Source organism: Gobius niger (genome assembly GCF_951799975.1).
Source record: "Gobius niger genome assembly, chromosome: 17".
In the NCBI taxonomy this organism is placed as follows: Eukaryota; Metazoa; Chordata; class Actinopteri; order Gobiiformes; family Gobiidae; genus Gobius; species Gobius niger.
Window position 1 is genome coordinate 9,397,421 of NC_136868.1, and position 17,744 is coordinate 9,415,164.

General features: G+C 40.7%; 1 protein-coding gene across 1 annotated transcript in view; it reads left to right on the forward strand.

Annotated features, from left to right (window-relative positions):
- Nucleotides 1-17,744, forward strand: part of lpp (LIM domain containing preferred translocation partner in lipoma) — a 227,219-nt gene that overhangs the window by 25,741 nt on the left and 183,734 nt on the right. The window contains exon 3 of the mRNA XM_079574940.1: nt 923-965. The gene's annotated coding sequence lies outside the window, so the exon portion shown is untranslated. The remainder of the gene's footprint in view (nt 1-922; nt 966-17,744) is intronic.

The window sequence follows — 17,744 nt, forward strand, 5'->3', positions numbered from 1 at the left end:
CTTTGAAACAAGAGAATTAGTGATGCACGGATGCAGTGCCACAGTCACAGGTGGCGGTGACTGTGGCACGGTGGCTAGCGAGACTATACGGTGTTCCTATTCAAGACACTTTGATGTGAACGACTCAATATAGGCTACAGGGTTACGTTTTTTAATATTTTCTGCTGGTGGTGTGCCTCGTGATTTTTTCAATGAAAAAAATGTGCCTTGGCTCAAAAAAGGTTGAAAAACACTGCTTTAGACTGTGGTCTATTGTAAAAAGGTATTTGCTTCAAGGTAAAGATTTCATTGTCCATCAATCTGTTTGTCGATTTGCTTTTTAAGCTTTGCAAAGTGTCTTTTTTGTGTCCAGAAAGGCCTATTTTCACAAATCTTTTGAGTAAAGTTTGTTTGTACTAAAACACTGTTGAATCAAAAATAGAGAGAACTATTCTTTGCTATTATCGCCCAAAAAATAACTCATGTATTGGTTTGGATACCAGTGCAAATAATTTAAAGAACAGTAAATATAGGACTTCTTGGATAAAGCCTCTACATCAAAATCCCTAAATGTTTGTTGTTGTTGTGACAGTGAATAAATTATAGCACATCTTTGCAATAAAACCTACGACAGTAATCCATGGCTAAACGTATTGAGTAGTCGACTAGTCGAGAGTAAACCGATGAGGTGTCGCAGCTTTAATGCAGACTCTTCAGAAGACCACAGTGAGCATAACTTGTCCAGTCCAACTGAGGCAGATAAGGATGAGTAATGATGCAGAGGACTGTGGCCCAAACGGCATTTGAAATAAATCTTGTTCCACTTATTTGTAATTCGTGACCTCAACTACGGAACTGAACCATACTCTTCCTTTGAGAATGTAGAGAAAGTCCTTTTTGCCTTTTGAATGACATGATGGACTGTCATGATGTTGTTTTCCAGGTGCCTGACGTGACGACTCTCATTGCTCGGTGGACGCATTTAGGTGAGTGCTTTAACTACAAGCCTCATGTTCGCATACAATCTGGGGCAAGTGATGTATTCATGCTACTGGATTTTTTCTTTTTTCATTGCATTTCCTTTTATTTATTAGGCAGGAAAGATTTAAAACACAATCGGTCTGGCTCACTTACAAACTGATTTTCAGCAGGTCCCAGCTCTGCACTCAACACAACAGTCGCACAATAGGAGAAACACACTGGTGTGAGGCTAAAGTGTCCGTCACTAGTGGACGCAGCGATAGCCGTCAGAAAGATGTTTCACCACAGTCTTTTTAAAAAGTTATTTTAGTGAAATGTGCCTCCATTTTTCCATTTTCAAACAGTGACAAATTATGCTGGTTCCGTTTTTTTAATCGTGTTCAAAACATTTAGTTAGTTAGTTTAGTTAGTTTATTAGTTTATTTGAGCAGCAAACAAAGTATAGACAAAAAGGAAAAGGAGAGCATTTGCGCACTCAAAAGGAGCAGGTTGAAGTCCTCAGAACTTTTGTAAAAACCTACCCCTGACTTACCATACATGAAGCTGCAGTTTGTGATATACATTTTCTCTTTACAAAAGTTGTTTACAGTTTAACTTCTGATAGGCACCGGTAAACCTTTTGATAGACACCAGGTACTAGGGCTGCTCGATTATTGAAAAAATACTAATCACGATTATTTTTGTCATAATTGAAATCGCGATTATTTGTTGCCTTTAAAAAAAGTCTGTCTTTATTTTATTTATTTATTAATGAAAACACTATGATGATATTTTATGTTTTCTGGACAGTCATAAAAGTACAAATGATTTCAAGTACGCCTTGATTAAAGAGAGGTCCCTGTTTCACACCTGCCCCCTGCTGGCCAGCCCTCACACCTGCGCAGGCAAACTGAGCAGCGTGGCCTGATGACATCATCACACAGCGCCGTTTGTTATTATGTCAGACAAAAGCACGAGCCATGGCACGTGAAAAGCGAAGGGAAAATAATCCCAGCGCCGTGAAATAACGCAAGTCTCCTTTGCAAAAAAAAAGATTTGAAAAAAAATTTAGAAAAAAAAAAAAAATGAAAAAATTGAAAAAAAAATTATAATCGATTTTTTGTGATTATGTTAATTTTGTAATCGTTAACTGTTGTAATCGAAATCGTAATCGAATTTCGATTAATTGCACAACCCTACCAGGTACAAATATATTATGGTGGCATCTATCTGTACTCGTGTTTGAACATACAAATTATATATAGGAAAGTTGAAGGGAATACAAAAACATGTAAGGCAAGGCAAGGCAAGTTTATTTGTAGAGCACAATTCATACACAAGGCGATTCAAAGTGCTTCACAGTTGCATAAATACAAGAAAACAAATAGAATCAATAAACACATCAACATAAAATTAATCAATTACAGTAAAAGGCGAGAGTGCAGATAAAATACTTTGTCATATGCATCGGTAAAAAGAACTGTTTTCAGCTTGGATTTGAACATTGTCAGAGTTGAGGCCTGTCTCACATCCTCATGAAGACTGTTCCAGATTTTAGCTGCATGAAACTGAAACGCAGCCTCACCGTGTTTATTATTGACTCTGGGAACCACCAGAAGACCCCTCCCTGAAGTTCTCAGGGCCCGAGATGGTTCATACGGCTGTAACATGTCAGAGATGTACTTTGGAGCTAAACCATGAAAAGACTTGTAGACAAGCAGAGCTGTTTTAAAGTCTATTCTGAGTGACAGGAAGCCAGTGCTTCCATGCATTTTGTACCATGCATTTTCTCAGTCCTTTAACAGGTCTACAATACCACCTATTTTGTCGTTTATGATCGAACGGATGATGAGAATAGAAAAAGAAATGCAAACTTTTACCAAACATACTAGCTCTCCTAATTATAGGATTCTTCACATCTTTCAGGGGGCAAATGGCACCTTTGCCGGTACTTCTGGGTTTTTGATCACTAAATAGTTCATAATTTGCTGCAGACACCATGTTTGGTCTCTTTTTTCCCTTAGTGGTGCATTATGCTACTTTTATGCAAAAAAAATAAATATATATTTCTGCATGTTTGACCATATAGTGACTATGAGTGGTCAGTATTGCGCCTTTACTTTACTTTCCCTTAAAAAGGAGGAAAGGAAAAACAGATTTCCTAGCACATATAAATTATTCAGTTGTCTCCCAAAATGTAAATCCAATAATCTATTTAGGCCATTTGGTCGTAACTACTAATGAAAATCTATGTTTGGAATTTTCAAAAAGCATCAAATTCTTAGGGATTTTCCTAAAACAAGTCCATGAAGCTCAAGCCTTGAGTCACGTATTACTGTTGAGTTCAGCAGAGGTTCTTGGCAGGCGCAGATCTTTTTCACATGACCCTGCTGTGCCCATTAAAACTACAGTCAAAGTACAGTTCCGCATTAATAACACAGATAGATCACTATTTACTAATTTAGTCAAGTCACTGGGAAAATGTGTCATGTGTTCAAAACGACTGAAAACATGGTGGATGAAGAAGGCTTTGTCTGGTGGTCAGATAACCGCCTTTCCTTAAATGAACTGTGCAATTTCTGTTAGTTTATCAAAGACTGCCACACAGCGGAGTTATAACGGCACTCTTTTAGATCTAACTGTAAAAGTTTTGTCCATCCATCCATTTTGTTCTGCTTTACCGGGGGCCTGTGATGGAGCAGAGATGCTCCGACTTCCCTATCCACACTTCCTCCAGCTGTTCTGGGGGATTCTGAGGTGTTCCCAGGTGTTCCTAGACACATAGTCCCTCCAGTGTGTCCTTGGTCTTCCTAAGGGCCTCATCCCAATGAGACATGTCCAGAACACCTCCCCAGGAAGGCGATCTGAAACAGATGCCCGAGCCACCTCAGCTGGCTCTTCTCGACGAGGAGGAGCAGCGGCTCTAATACAACCTTCTCCTGGGTGACTGGGCTCCTCATCCTATCTTTACGGGCCTATCCAGCTGCAAAGGAACCTTTTTCCCAGTTAAGAACCATCGCATTTGGAGGTGCTGATCCTCATCCCAGTCGAGATGAGATCCTGAGGTTCCCAAACTGGACACCCTCCGGTCCCTGGTTGTGCCGAGAAATTCTCTCCCTAAAGGTGATGAACAGAATCGGTGACGAAGGGCAGCCCTGGCGGAGACCAACATGCACCTGAAGGAGGGTATAGGGCTGGTCAAGTGTGTCACGACCGGGACGAAAACCGCACTGTTCTTCCTGAATCCCAGGCTCGACCATCGGTTGGATTTTCCTCTCCGGCACCCTGGAAAAGACCTTAACAGGGAGGGAGTTTTGTCTATCCAACTAAATTTCTTGATGATTTTTATCCATTGTCCCTTCTTCTTACCTCTCCTATTTTTGCCTTTACAACAGACTTGTTGGGTCTTTCTGTTGGCTCTTTGCGTGATCTCCTCGTGTCTGTGTGTGTGTTTTCTCTGGGCATTCTGGTTTCCTTATCAACCAAAAACATGTCCAGTAATCTCCAAAATGTCACTACTGATGACAGAAGTGTCCGATTTTGCTCCTGACAAGCGGCAATGGCACTGAAAGATGGGCCAAATGCACAGAATAAGTTTCTCTACAGAGATCATGAATCGCCGAAATGTTCCAACTGAAACATATAAAGGCCTTTTATTTGTTCTCAACATTAATAAACCAAACACAAATAGTATTTTATCCTTTGAGTCCTTTGAGTTCTGTCTGAAGCGTTCACCTTGAAATATCGTAATAGTCTTCCATTAGAAGAACAAATGCTCAAGATGCTAATGGATTTTCAATAGCTTTCAATAGTTTTGATAATTGTAAGCATGTAATTGTATGTGTTTTTTATATATTTAATTCTGTAATCTTAAGCTTTTACTGCTGATAATGACCAATGGAGTGGTTTGCGTAAGCTCTCATTTGTACAGTTTTCTACCATAGAAGAGGTTTTCAAAAAGCGCTTGTTTTGCTTCTTATCCAAGAGACCCAGTTTTTCTGCTTCCTTTAGTTCCTCTGGTTTGATAACACAGAATACTGAGCCTTTAGTCCGGAGGAGTTTGACATGACATGACATTTTTGCCCCAATATATACATTGTTTAGTTTGCGATACAAATGTTTATTTTGTCATACATTAAGCTTTTTGGTCTATAGAATGTTTAATGTTTGAAAAGGTAAAAACATCAGACCTAGTTTGCTGTATAATTATTGTTCTCATCACTGCAGGATAGTTGGTTCATTCTCCTGTAACAAAGTGTGTGTTATGTGGTTTAACACACAGCACATCTGAACGTCGTTAAAATTGATAGAAAAAAAGGAAACAAAAAATATCATTATCAGGGCTCTAGACTAACTTTATTACTTTATTTGGTTGCACGTGTGTTACCAAAGTCTACGGCTGCTCTCGCTGTTTGAATTCTTGGCTCATGGTTTGGTTGTTTTGGTCCAGGTTTCTGAAGCATACATCAAATCGACAGACAGGGCCGACCGCCAGCTGAATTTCAACATCACTCTTGATTCGTGGAGGAATTTAAAATGCATAACTACATTTCTCTGGCTTGACTGGAGAGATGGCTATGAAATCTGTTATCTGAAAAGAAAAAAAAGAAAAAGGCTTATTTCAGTGTTGCTACTGTATATTGCTCTTTTGAGGAAATGATCTGCATTTGTTGCTGTTTTTTTGAGAGCCTGTTTTTTTACCTGAGTGAAAGTAAACAGCACATCAATAGACCATCTTTGATTCAGCGGTGTATACAAAGCATTTCTTGCTTGCTAATCTCAAAAGCGTGCTCCTCCAAGATGTATCCTTGGTTTGCTTTGCTTCCAATCAATACAGTATAACAAAATGTGTAATCCTTAAATCGCAGAATAGTCCATCTGCTTTTTATCTATTAAACTTGCACAAAGCGCTCCTTGTATTGGTCAGTGAGGTATTTCCAAGTGTTGTTTGGGCATCTCTTAATAGCTAACTTGTATAATATATGTTCTTTATGCAGACAATCCTTAATAAAAAATAAAAAAAACATAAAATCTGCTCTAAGATTGGGATAGGACTGCTATTCTTTTCTTTGTTTTTCCGAGCTTCATTGCTCTGCTATGTTTTGGTCCAGTCCAAGAAGATGCTACTTTGTGAATTATGATTTTGAGGACTGTGGTCTGAGCAGCATCTTAAATATCTGTGAAATTTATCCTTCCCTAACCCAATCCAACAGCTGTTAAAAGGATATAGCTCTACAACCGTGCCACTCATATGGAAAGTTCTTGAACTATTGTTATTTATGAATAATACATTAAAGCAGAACTAAGTAACTTGTTTACCTCAATAAATCCTTTTCGTAGTCCCTCTGGAGGTAATACAAGTGTTTAATGGAATGATTGGAGGGTCTTTCATCTCCCCCTGGTGTCTCTGGCCAGAAAACCATAATTGCAACTTTCCTGCATCGGGTCAGAGCCACCAATACACACTAATGGAATCACGAAAAAGAAGCTAGCAGGCTAACGGGCAAAGCTAGCTGCGGGGCTAGCACTACTGAAGCAGTATTTACAGCCAAGTTTGAGGGAAAAACTTGGCTGTAAATCAATTGTGTAATTGGATGTACAATATCCCTCTCTCCCTTTGTTTTTTCTGTCAGTGTAGTATTTACTCTGATGGACAATTAATGAGTGAAAAACCGCAGCATGCTACAACACCTGCAGTGGCGCTTATGGCCTCTAGGGGCATGAGATAGTTCTGCTTTAATATACCTTTAGCATCTGTGTTTGGCAAGGCAGCAGTGGATCAGTAGCAGAGTTGTAGTCGAGTTACAATCTTTGGAGTCCAAGTCATCCTCAAGTCCTCATTGTTCGAGCCTCTTAAGATTAGTTTGAGACAAGTCTAAGTCGTCAATTTTGCTACAAGTTCGGGCCTTTCAGAAACCGTTCCACTTCACCCTTCCACTCAGGCCTCAGTGAGGGCACCTTCTGAGGCTCACTCATCAGAGAAATTCGAGCTGTGACTCTCAGACGCACTCTCCCTCTCCCCCACGGACTGCACAGCCCACTAATCCTGCAGAAATCAAAAGTTAGTCGGATCAAGCTTTTAAATGAAAAAAAAAAAAAAAAAAAGTTCCCTTATGAGTTTATAATTCAGATTCAAATATGTTATATTTACTTTATATATTGTAGCTTCTTCAAACTCAAACGTGAGGCCTTTTCCTCTCACAATGCAATCATATTAGGTCCCATCGCTGCTTTCTTATTCATTAATAAATGTCTATATGATGGTAAAGTTGTTAAAATGAACAGGGAACTGAGGTTGTTTGGTGCGTGTTGCTCGTGGGAGCTCAAAATAAGCAACTCTGTCATTAAAATAAAGTCCGAGTTCAAGTCGAGTCACTATCACCCAAACTATTATTTACAAAGCAGTGTCTCCCCTAGGATTGCTGATTGCGTTTAACCTTTAATGTGAAACTATTGTTTAAAAGCTTGTTTATGAAAGCGAGGTTGTGCATGCCAAGGGGATGAAGAGCTACATCAGTCAAGCCCGAGTCCTTGGTCCACCAGTCCGAGTCCTGTAGCCTGAACCTCAAGTCAGGAGCCACTGCCCTTTTAGAAACTTACAAGTCTGAGCTGATGTTTGAGACGAGTCACGAGTCACGGAAATGACAAACTACACACACAGACAGGGACTGAACCCAGGACCTTCTGGGAAGCATGAGCTCTAACTGCTGCTCTCTAATCACAACAGTCAGTTAGACATTTATTTTATATTATAAAATAAATATATATATATATATACAGTGGACTGACTCTGATACATTGGCCCTTTTGAGTTTCATAGATAAACATTACAGTGTGTCAGAGAAGCTTGCTCTGCTAACCTCCAGTGCGACTCTACTCATCTGTTTGAGTGGATCGATGCTGTTGGCACTACACGCTCGCACAATGGGGCAGAGCAGAATTGTGTATCGAACTGCATTAGGGCCTGCATGTTACTTTAGCTATTGTTTGGATAGAGGTTTTGTTAGATGCTGTGTGTTTGTTTGGTTAATATTAAAATGTTAAAAAACTAAAACCAAAAGTGTGAAACAATAACTTTGTTGCATAATTAACAAGATCACTCTGAAGGGGCTGGTTTCTGGACCATGTGTGTACAAAAGGCCCTCATTATTAACCTCTTAACCCCCATCTGAAACAAGCTCGATTTCTCCAGTTTGTTCAAAAAGCTTTTAGATTTGGGTAAACCAAAGTGTCCAAATAGTAACAAAACGCAAATGTGTCAAAGAGTGTTTTTCTAGTGGTGTTTCCCCTAACCCTGATGTGTTTTCCCTATTTTGTGAAGTAGACACGTGGCTACAGTTAAAGTGGCCAGTCCTTAGTTCCAGTCGTCACGGCAACCAGTGAGCTCCTCCTAAATGGCTTGAAGCTGAACATAGTGTGATTTCTTGTCCCAGTTGTGTGTCTGTGACCATGTGCATTCCTCTATTTCCTGGTGGTATCTTTATGTGTTTGTTTAGTGTTTAGTTAACCTAGTTACATCTGCATGAGCTAGCTGCCACTGCCGGCCTTTCTTTGAGCCCACTTGTTATCGTTGACTTGTATGTTCTCCCGTCTGTTCTGGTAGCTAATACTGTGTATCAGATGGTAGCTGAGTGGCGACATTATTGTAATATGTACTTCCCTTTCTTACTGTTGCAGAAAACCACACTCTCCCTTAATATATAAGCTAACAAAGCTACACTCCACACCATCACACCATCAGTGTTTCTACTGGTTTGGCAGGGGGGGTATGGTTACACGTGCACGTGCGCGGCCTGTGTACGCTACCGGGTAAAATAAAGTGTTTTTAGCAAATGTTTTTATTAGTAAGTATTTGAATTTCTGTAATATACATAATTAATTCAGGTTAAGTAACTGTGAAGCATTTTGATGATGTAGGAAACAATGCTATGTTTTATAAAGTTTGAGAATGTAAAATACTATTATTAGATTAGCCTAATGTAGGCTACCATTATTTCATTTTCCCATGGGTGTTTGGACTTTCCTCATTTTCATGTTTAATATTTATCAGTGAGTTCCACAGTTTGTGATCTAATTGAACACATGTAATAAGTCTGTGTTCTGCATAAAACAAGAGGAGCCAAAATCAGCATTTAAGGTATAGTTCTGGACTTTCTACAAAATCCAACAGAGCAAATTTCTGTGAAATCCGCGGACTGGATCTGTAAAAAACGGACTGGATTGAACAGGCGTAGTATCTCATTAAACAAATGCAATGGATTTGCGGATCGGTGATTAGCGCTGCATAATAAAGGGCTATCGTCCTGAGAGACTTTATCCTCCAAATATAATGGTAGGGGAAACACTGATCATACAAGTGGTTCTGACTGGGAGTTCTAGCTAACACTACAGGTTGAAGGCGGGGATTAACACATCTAGTGCCTTACAGTCAACACTAAACCTACAATCAGAACCTTTGCATATGCTGCTGATTTAAACCCTTGAATGGATATTTCAGGATTTTTGACATAGGGCCTCATTTCCTAGTTATCCAGAGTGTTGTTGATTTCTGGAGATATTTTTTTGTAATTCATGCAGTTCTTATATTTGAGAGTTTCGTGGCGCTAGGCTAATGCTAGTCTAGCGCATTTCTACGGTATCAGCTAGCCTGCATTAAAAACAGTCTGACCTGCTCCACAGTGCACCTGAGGCAAATCACTTATAACACCAGAAAATGTATGTATTTTCCTCCCCCTACATGTTCCAACAATGTCCTAAGGCGTAGAATGCCCAGACCTGTTCACCACAACTGCCTCTAAAATCCTGAACTGTCACTCAAAAAGGTGTTACTTCGGGTCCGAAGTGCCGTCATGCACAAGCTTAATATAGAAGGTGCAGTTACACGTATGACCTGAGGTGTCAGTAGTGAGTATAAAATGGCTAACTTGCATCTAGCCCCTTCAAGGTTGTTCAGTACTCGGCATCGTGAATTCATGTTCAACAATTTACTGAATAGCCTATCTCTCTCTGCTTTCCACCTCTTTTCAACCTTTGCTTTCCGGTCAAATAAAACCTACGGGCCAAAAAAATTACGAAAATATGTAGTTACCTTCTTATCCTAAATCGTACCATTTCGAGAAGCCCACTGAAGCTAATTTAAAAGTTACTTTTGAACAAATTTGGTGTTGTCATTCATATACAGTTGCACGATAATGAACCTTGTCAGTTGTTTTTTGCTGCTTTATTATGAAAGTCCTGAAATTGTAGCAAGAATAAATGCTCCTTTCCCCATGAGAACGTTCTACGATCGGAAAACAACCAGTAAATATTTTGCGGTAAACATCTCAAAGTCGAGCCAATCCCTAGTCGCTTTCAATAATAAAAGTGAAATGCACAAACAAGCAAGACTCAATACTTAAGGCTTCCAGATGAGATTAGGATGAGCGCGGCTGATTAAGAGGCTGACATAGATACCCCGACTGGGTCTCTGCGTGCGCCAGTGGACGGATTTGTTGCACACAGCGGGGACGGATAAACAGCAATAAGGCACCAGTCAATTAAGCATAAATCTCTCCAAAAACAACTAGTTTAACTGCAATTAAGCCCCCACAAAAGTGCCACCAAAGGTCAATGCTTCCCCTGGACTGAGCGGTGGAGCCTGGCCAGATTAAGCCAGATGCCACGCAGAAGGCCGAGTAGGATTTGTGCACTTTTGTTTTTTTCCTCCAGGAGACGGAACAAATATTTTTAAGAGGTGATTGTGGGTAAGACGTCAACACTAAAGCGCGTTCAATTCATAGCTTCCTCGCAATCTGTTTTGGAGTCTTCATCTGGGGCAGGGGAACATCCTTCTAAATTACTTCAGGAATGCAAGATGTTGTCAGCATTAACCTTGCAAATGCGGACTAGAAACTTGTAATCACCGAAGAAAGTCTCAGAGTAATTTGAACAACAGCAGCTGGGATATAGTATAGAGCAGGGCTCTTCAATTACTTTTGTCACTGGGCCAGATTTGTCGGAGGTCATTGGCCACTGGGCCGGTCAGTCAGTGAGCCGACCTAAACACAATAGTTGTATTATATTCCAGCATTTTAGGCTTTAGAAACATTGCAATAACATATTCATACAGAATAATAAAGAGCCTAATAATAAACTAGGACTACTCAGAACTAAACCAGGATTAAACCAGGGCAAAGCATGATATATCAGGGCTAAGGCAGGACTAAATCCCATAAACCAGACCAAAGGCCTGATACAGAATAAGAGAGTTACATGTGAGACCAGCTCATCTCAAACAACATGACTAACTCCTGCTCAGCCACTGCTCCTCTCAGCTGACGGGACATACACTGACCAAACCCCTGAGCCGCTGTTCTGTCCAGACCTCGAGCTTTGTGATAAAAGTGAGAAGCTCATCGGAGATGGCGCGCTCATCCACATATTCAGCCTCGCTTTTGCCTGTTAAAGGAATGGGCCACCCTTTTTACATACTGAGATATGTTCTTACCTAACCTTAGACGAGTTAATATATCCCCGTCTGGTCTTTGTCCGTGCGCTCTGTCACGCAAACGGAGCACATACGCAGCCTCTCCCACATGTCATATAGCTCCAAAAAAGCTCACGATAGAAGCTACCAAGCTCTTCCACGTGTTCCTTATTTAAATAAAGTTACGTGAAGTGTTTTCAAGCGAAGTATATTTACACAGAAATGTAACATGTCGATTTTATAAGCAGATTAAAAGGGGTACTATATTGTGAGGCGTAATGATACAAGGAGCACAACGTCCGCGCAGTAACTCCTACAGGTTATTGACGGAAGTGAGCGGGGGGAAGTCTAGGAGTCACTGCGCGGACGTTGTGCTCCTCGTATCATCAATCATGAGCTTCTGGTTCCCCCCCCCCGGGCTGGGAAGTTGGCTCATCTAGCATGATGATCGGGAGATTCATTTATAGATTTTGATGATAAAATGTATAGTTTTCTAGTTCAGTTGCTTATCTTTCCAATGAGCCAAGGTCTTGACACAGTATTTTTGTTTTCAGTTGTATTTGTCACACATCAAGCACGATATAGACTGTTAACGATTATACATATATTAACTTTCTTTTCAACTGAGTGATAAATATAGTCTTTAGAGCAGGGGCTAAATGATCAGGGGCTCAACTTTAACATGACAGTCCTCAACAACGGGATTAAAACCTTGAGCTTAGCTGGTTTCATAAGTCATTGCGATGAGGAAACCTTGGCTTGGGTTGACTTGATGATGATATAGTCCTCATTGTCTTCAACGTTTTGTATCTGTGGTTCAAACGCTGAGCCAAACCAACGGTGCTACCAAGAAAAGACATTCTGCTCTCAACAATACACGAGAACGCACGCCAAATGATGTTTTAAGTACATTTGCAGCTTAAAATCCTGATAGAATTGCGTAAAAGCTCAAGACAAGAAAGAAAATTGCCATAAGTTTGAGGCTAAACCCGCACCTTTTCTTACATAGTCCAGATGATGTGTAAATCCTTTTCCTTCTACACCTCTGGAAATGGTCAATCCCTCATCTTTAATCATTTTTGTGCTTCTCTTTTTCTCAAACCTGAGTCTAAATTCTTTCTCCTGCAGTTGTGATGTGCAGTCCTTGTCCTCCTCAGTTGCATTTGCTCAAGTGGAGAAATTGTCCAGAGCTGAGCAAAGACCTTCACTTTTCAAAGGTTAACTTTTTTTTATAACCGGGGCCAAACTAAAGAACAAATTGATTCCAACACAATCATTACCCAAAATCCTTGTCCGCCGCAATTGCGTAAACGCTAGCTCCAAGTCTTTTAAGGTATCCCGAGCTTTAGGATGCCTTTTGTAGTGCGAAGCTTAAGAGGAGGGGGATTCTCCGGCGAAGTCATCTGTATTCGTCAGACAAAGTGTTATTGATGAGTCGGTTGTTGCGCGTGTGTCGCTGGCAGTGTGCGCGACGGGAGAGCGGATTATGTCGCCAAGCCAAAATACAGATTGGAGTTTGAATGGAGGGATAGCAGCGAGCGGCTCTTTTGTAGCGCCAGAGGATAAGCCGTGTTCAACAGGACGGCAACAGCGCAACACCTGAACATGCCTTCCATGGAAACATAGATTTTGTGTTCGAAACTTTATCCTGAAATATATTGGAACTTTAGATAATGTTTGGGGTTCTGTTGTGTGTTTTGAAGGGGATATTATGCAAACTCACTCGCTTGATGCTGCCTCTCATCAGGAACATACCTGGAGTTTTTTTTTTTAGCCCTCAATGTGTAACCCAGGTGATGAAACCTGTGCCCAGCCGGGTTCTACCTTTCCCATTCATTATTTTTCCCACGCCTGTTAGCCAATCACTGCGCTCGCTTTCGGTCACCAGTTAGCATGTTGTTTTGACAAGTTTATGACCTGTGATTGACATAGTTAAAGGGACTATACGGAGTTTAAAAATGTTAAAATGATGTATTTTCCCCCCCCTTACATGTTCCAGCAATGTCGGTGTAGAATGAGCTCAGACCTGTTCACCACATCTATAGAAGGTGCAGTTACGAGTATGACCTGAGGTGGCAGTAGTGAGCATAAAATGGCCAACTTGCATCTAGCCCCTTTAAGAAACAGGGCATAAATTTGTCAAAACAACATGCTAACCGGAGCCCATAGATATGAACGGCGGCGGCTAACCTCAATGCTAACGCAGCATGACAAGCAAAAAACACTCGGACGGCACGGTGACGCAGCGGTTAGTGCTCACGCCTCACTGCTAGAAGGTCCTGGGTTCCATTCCCACCTGGACGGGGCCTTTCTGTGTGGAGTTTGCATGTTCTCCCCGTGTCTGCGTAGGTTTCCTCCGGGTACTCCGGTTTCCTCCGGGTACTCCGGTTTCCCCTACTACTAAAAACATGTACAATAGATTCCCCTCTGGGGCCTGGACTCCCCTGAAAAAGAGATTCTTAATCTCAGTGGGACTATCCTGGTTAAATAAAAGTCGATAACAATAATAAACACTCATCAGTTTTGCACTTTTCCTTGCGGGTTGGGCCACGGTAGGAGACAACAATGAGTTAACATACAACCCAGTTAAGTGACAAGTAAAAACCTAAAGTATTAGAACAGCAAAAATAAGTTTAAACCGACCTGTAGCACGACTCTGATCTGGCTTTCCCCACTGCATCTGCACACTGATGCGCAACGCCATGTTAGAACACATGATCTGCCGCGCCGACCCACGTGACTTGATGATGTCACCGAAAGCGAGCGCAGTAATTGGCTAGCAGGCGTGGGAAAATAATGAATGGTTAAGGTAGATCCAGGCTGGGCACCTGGGTTACACATGCATGTTTGAGTGATCTTTGAATCTTCTGAGGCAACCATTCTTAGTGCCCACAGAAAAGTGGCCGTCAGTTCAGTCTTTTCGATCCGTCAGTGCGATGAGAGTGGTTGTACTGTATGTGGTTAACAGAAGAGATAAGTTAGTACACGTAGTTTTGGAAACTGGAAGGTCTTGGCTTTCAAATGAGGTATCACACTGACATATAGGCTGTACGCTTTGAGATTTGGATATATGATTCCTAACTCTAACTCTAACTCCAACCCCAAACCTAAACCCAAGTTGGCTTGAATGATTTACTGATCGATTTGGGGTATGTGGCTCAAAATATCAACATAACATAAGGCTCCAGACAAAAAAAACAAAAAAACAAATGACAAATTATATTTTTTATCGTTGTTGTATTGTTTTGTTTGTGTTGTGTGTCTCCAAATGGATCTAGAGACTGACAAATAAAGATGATTGAAAAATAATTTTGAAATAGTGCATTTGGGGAGGAAGTGAATCCGATTATTTTTAGCTAAGCAGTAAATCAACAATTGAAAACTTTGAAGGATTTTATTTTTTCATTCGAAGAAAATAAAATATCTAAATTACTGTTATTGACTGCTTTCTCAAAATTTCAAACTGTGTGCACATTCGCGACGCTGTGTCTTTTGTGCCGTTGTGTGAAAGGAAAGTGGATGATACAATTGTGCACTTTCTGGTTGAGGTAAGTTTAAAATAGCGGGACTTTAATGACTGTGAAGACAAACAAAGAAGATTGATAGCAGTGATTTTCAGGAGCATATTTTGTCTTTGTGGATATGACAGCGTTTCAAAAACCGGACATAGTTTCTGTATAAAAGCATGTCTTCAGATCAGATTTACAGCGCGTGGACAGCTCACACGTAGCATTATGAAGACACACAGAGGTGACACTCTCATGCCCGCAATTACAGCTGCTGCGCCATAACTCTTGTGTCTCACGCACTGCATCGAAACCAACCTGACCAGAACCGGACCTGTTTGTGATTTTAGCATCATAATTAAGATCTAAACTAAGAAAATGTCGCCTGTGTGTGTGTCTGTCTATTATGAATTTGGCTACATTTTTTTCTAGAAATGTCGGATACAGTCCTCTGCATCATAATGGGCCACATGGATTTAGAAAGGAAGAAAAAAGAAGTTCATACAGCGTTAAGGCCCACAAATCCGTGGTCAACGCAAAGAACCCTTCAACTGGGTGCATTTAAAGCAACAGGACACCGTTTTTACATACTGAGATATGTTCTTACCTGAGCTTAGACGAGTTGATGCATAACTGTCTGGTCTTTGTGCGTGCGCTCAGTCACGCAAATGTTATTAGCATTTAGCCTCTCCCTGCAAAGTTATACAGTAGCTCCAAAGTGGGGTGAGGTTTGAAGCGTCCAAGCTGTTCCATGTTTTCCCTATTGAAATACAGTTTTGTGAGTAGTTACACGATCGATTAAACATGTCGATTTTCTAAGCGGATGAAAAGGGGTACTATATTGTAAGGCCTAATAGCACCTTAGGAGCACTTCGACGTCCGCACAGTAAAGACGAAGTGCTCCAAATGTTATAACGCCTTACAATATAGTACCCTTTAACCCTTTAACTGTATTTAAATAGGGAAAACGTGGGAACAGCTCGGTAGCTTCTAACTTCAGCTCAGTTTGGAGCTATACCTTTGCTGGGAGAGGCTAAATGCTAACAACATAACCAGACAGGCACGAATCAACTCGTCTAAGCTCAGGTAAGAACATATCTCAGTATGGAAAAAACTGTGGCCCGTTCCTTTAAGACAGGTTTTAACTCTGTCCCACACCTTAATTTAGACGTGGATTATTAATACAGCTCAGACTCAAAGAAAGTATAATATAATTGTGTAGAATTATTACATTTTCATTGAAAAGAACCATCTCTGGTGATGTGTGCCAATTCAACAAGAAGCTTGAGGGCCACCAAAGGTCAAATATTGTCCCCAGGAGTTTAAATCTACTCCCATACGGTACCAAATCTAAAGGTACTAATGTGTATCCCATTTAAGGGGTACTGTGGATGTACCCTTGAGGGTACCACCTGCGTGTTACAATTACGGACCCCGAGTGAGCAACATCGGAGCGCCAAGTGCTCATTTGCAAAAGTGAAAGACGCCAATTAACACATCAAGAAGGAAGTTGGCTTTTTCTTTTCATGTCCGGCTTTTCAATTTGTCCAGGTAGCAGCGGCAAAAAGCATGCCTTTGTGCAATAAGTGGTTTCTTTGCAGTGGTTAAAGGCTTGTCAGATAACGACAATTGATGATGACATTTAATGATAGCTAAATGTGAGGATTTCTGCCCGTGGCTTTTCCTCATTGACTTTGCCTTAGTCCGGTTATACAGACTGCAGGCGCACAGCTTCACCTATCTGTAAGTGCAGCCATCGGCCAGCGCGTCGTAATAGAGCTGCTGGGAATGACGTGTGCAGTGATTGTTAATTTGATTTAATGTGGGCCAGGCAAAATGATGCCACGGGGTGAATTTAGAGGCAAGGACTTAATGTTGTCCCAAAATGTACGTTGAGGCAGTTTGGGAGATCAGCCCCTTTTTGATATATGGGGAAAAGTTACAACTTAAAATGCTAAAGTTGGTTAGAGGACTTTTATTTCGCCTTGCTTTCCATTTGATAACATGAGCTTGTCACATAATAATACTTGCTCATCTGATTCCAGAGGGGGCCAGCACTAAAGCATTACCAGACCACCTTAGAGTCACAAGCAGACTGTTAGGTAAACATGAATCTTATGTATGGTAAAGTACACGATGTTACCTCAATCGTCTCATTATAAAAACTACATTAGAGTTGTATAAATAAAGGCAACAAGGACTGAACACCCAGTTCCTTCTTTTCCACTTGAACAATAATTACACAGATTTTAAGCACTTAAATGTTGGAGTTTGAACATCAGGCTCTAGTGCCCTTCTCGTATTTTATTATGTTCAAGGAAGAAGATGAGAGCATTCGAAGTCTGTATTTTTCGAGTGACGTGAGAAGATTCGAGTGTTTCATTTTTGTAATAAGTATGTTTTTAAAAGTGAATATTGTATGTACTGGTGCAAAAAGTGCTCACTGCTGCTTCTGGAGGATAATTCACAGTTTATACCAGTTCCATATGTTGATAAAATAAACAGTAAAAACAAAAAGAGATAAAATAAGATGATACTTTATTGAGCTCAAAGTTAGGACTGGGTACTGCTAATTAAAGTACAACACCGGTACTTTAACGATACTCGCTTTACGATGCCGATACCTGACCGATCCTTTTTTCGATACATATACTAAAGCATATCTCATCTAGAACCAGAAAACAGAGCAATAATGTAAATTTCAATTTTTTTTCAATTTGTCATACTGGCATCGTTTTGGTGTCGGCCTCAGCCCTTCTCACAATGGAGAAATTTGCGCGCTCATTCTTCACAGCTAGAAGATCCCGAGTTCTATTCCCACCTGGACGGAACCT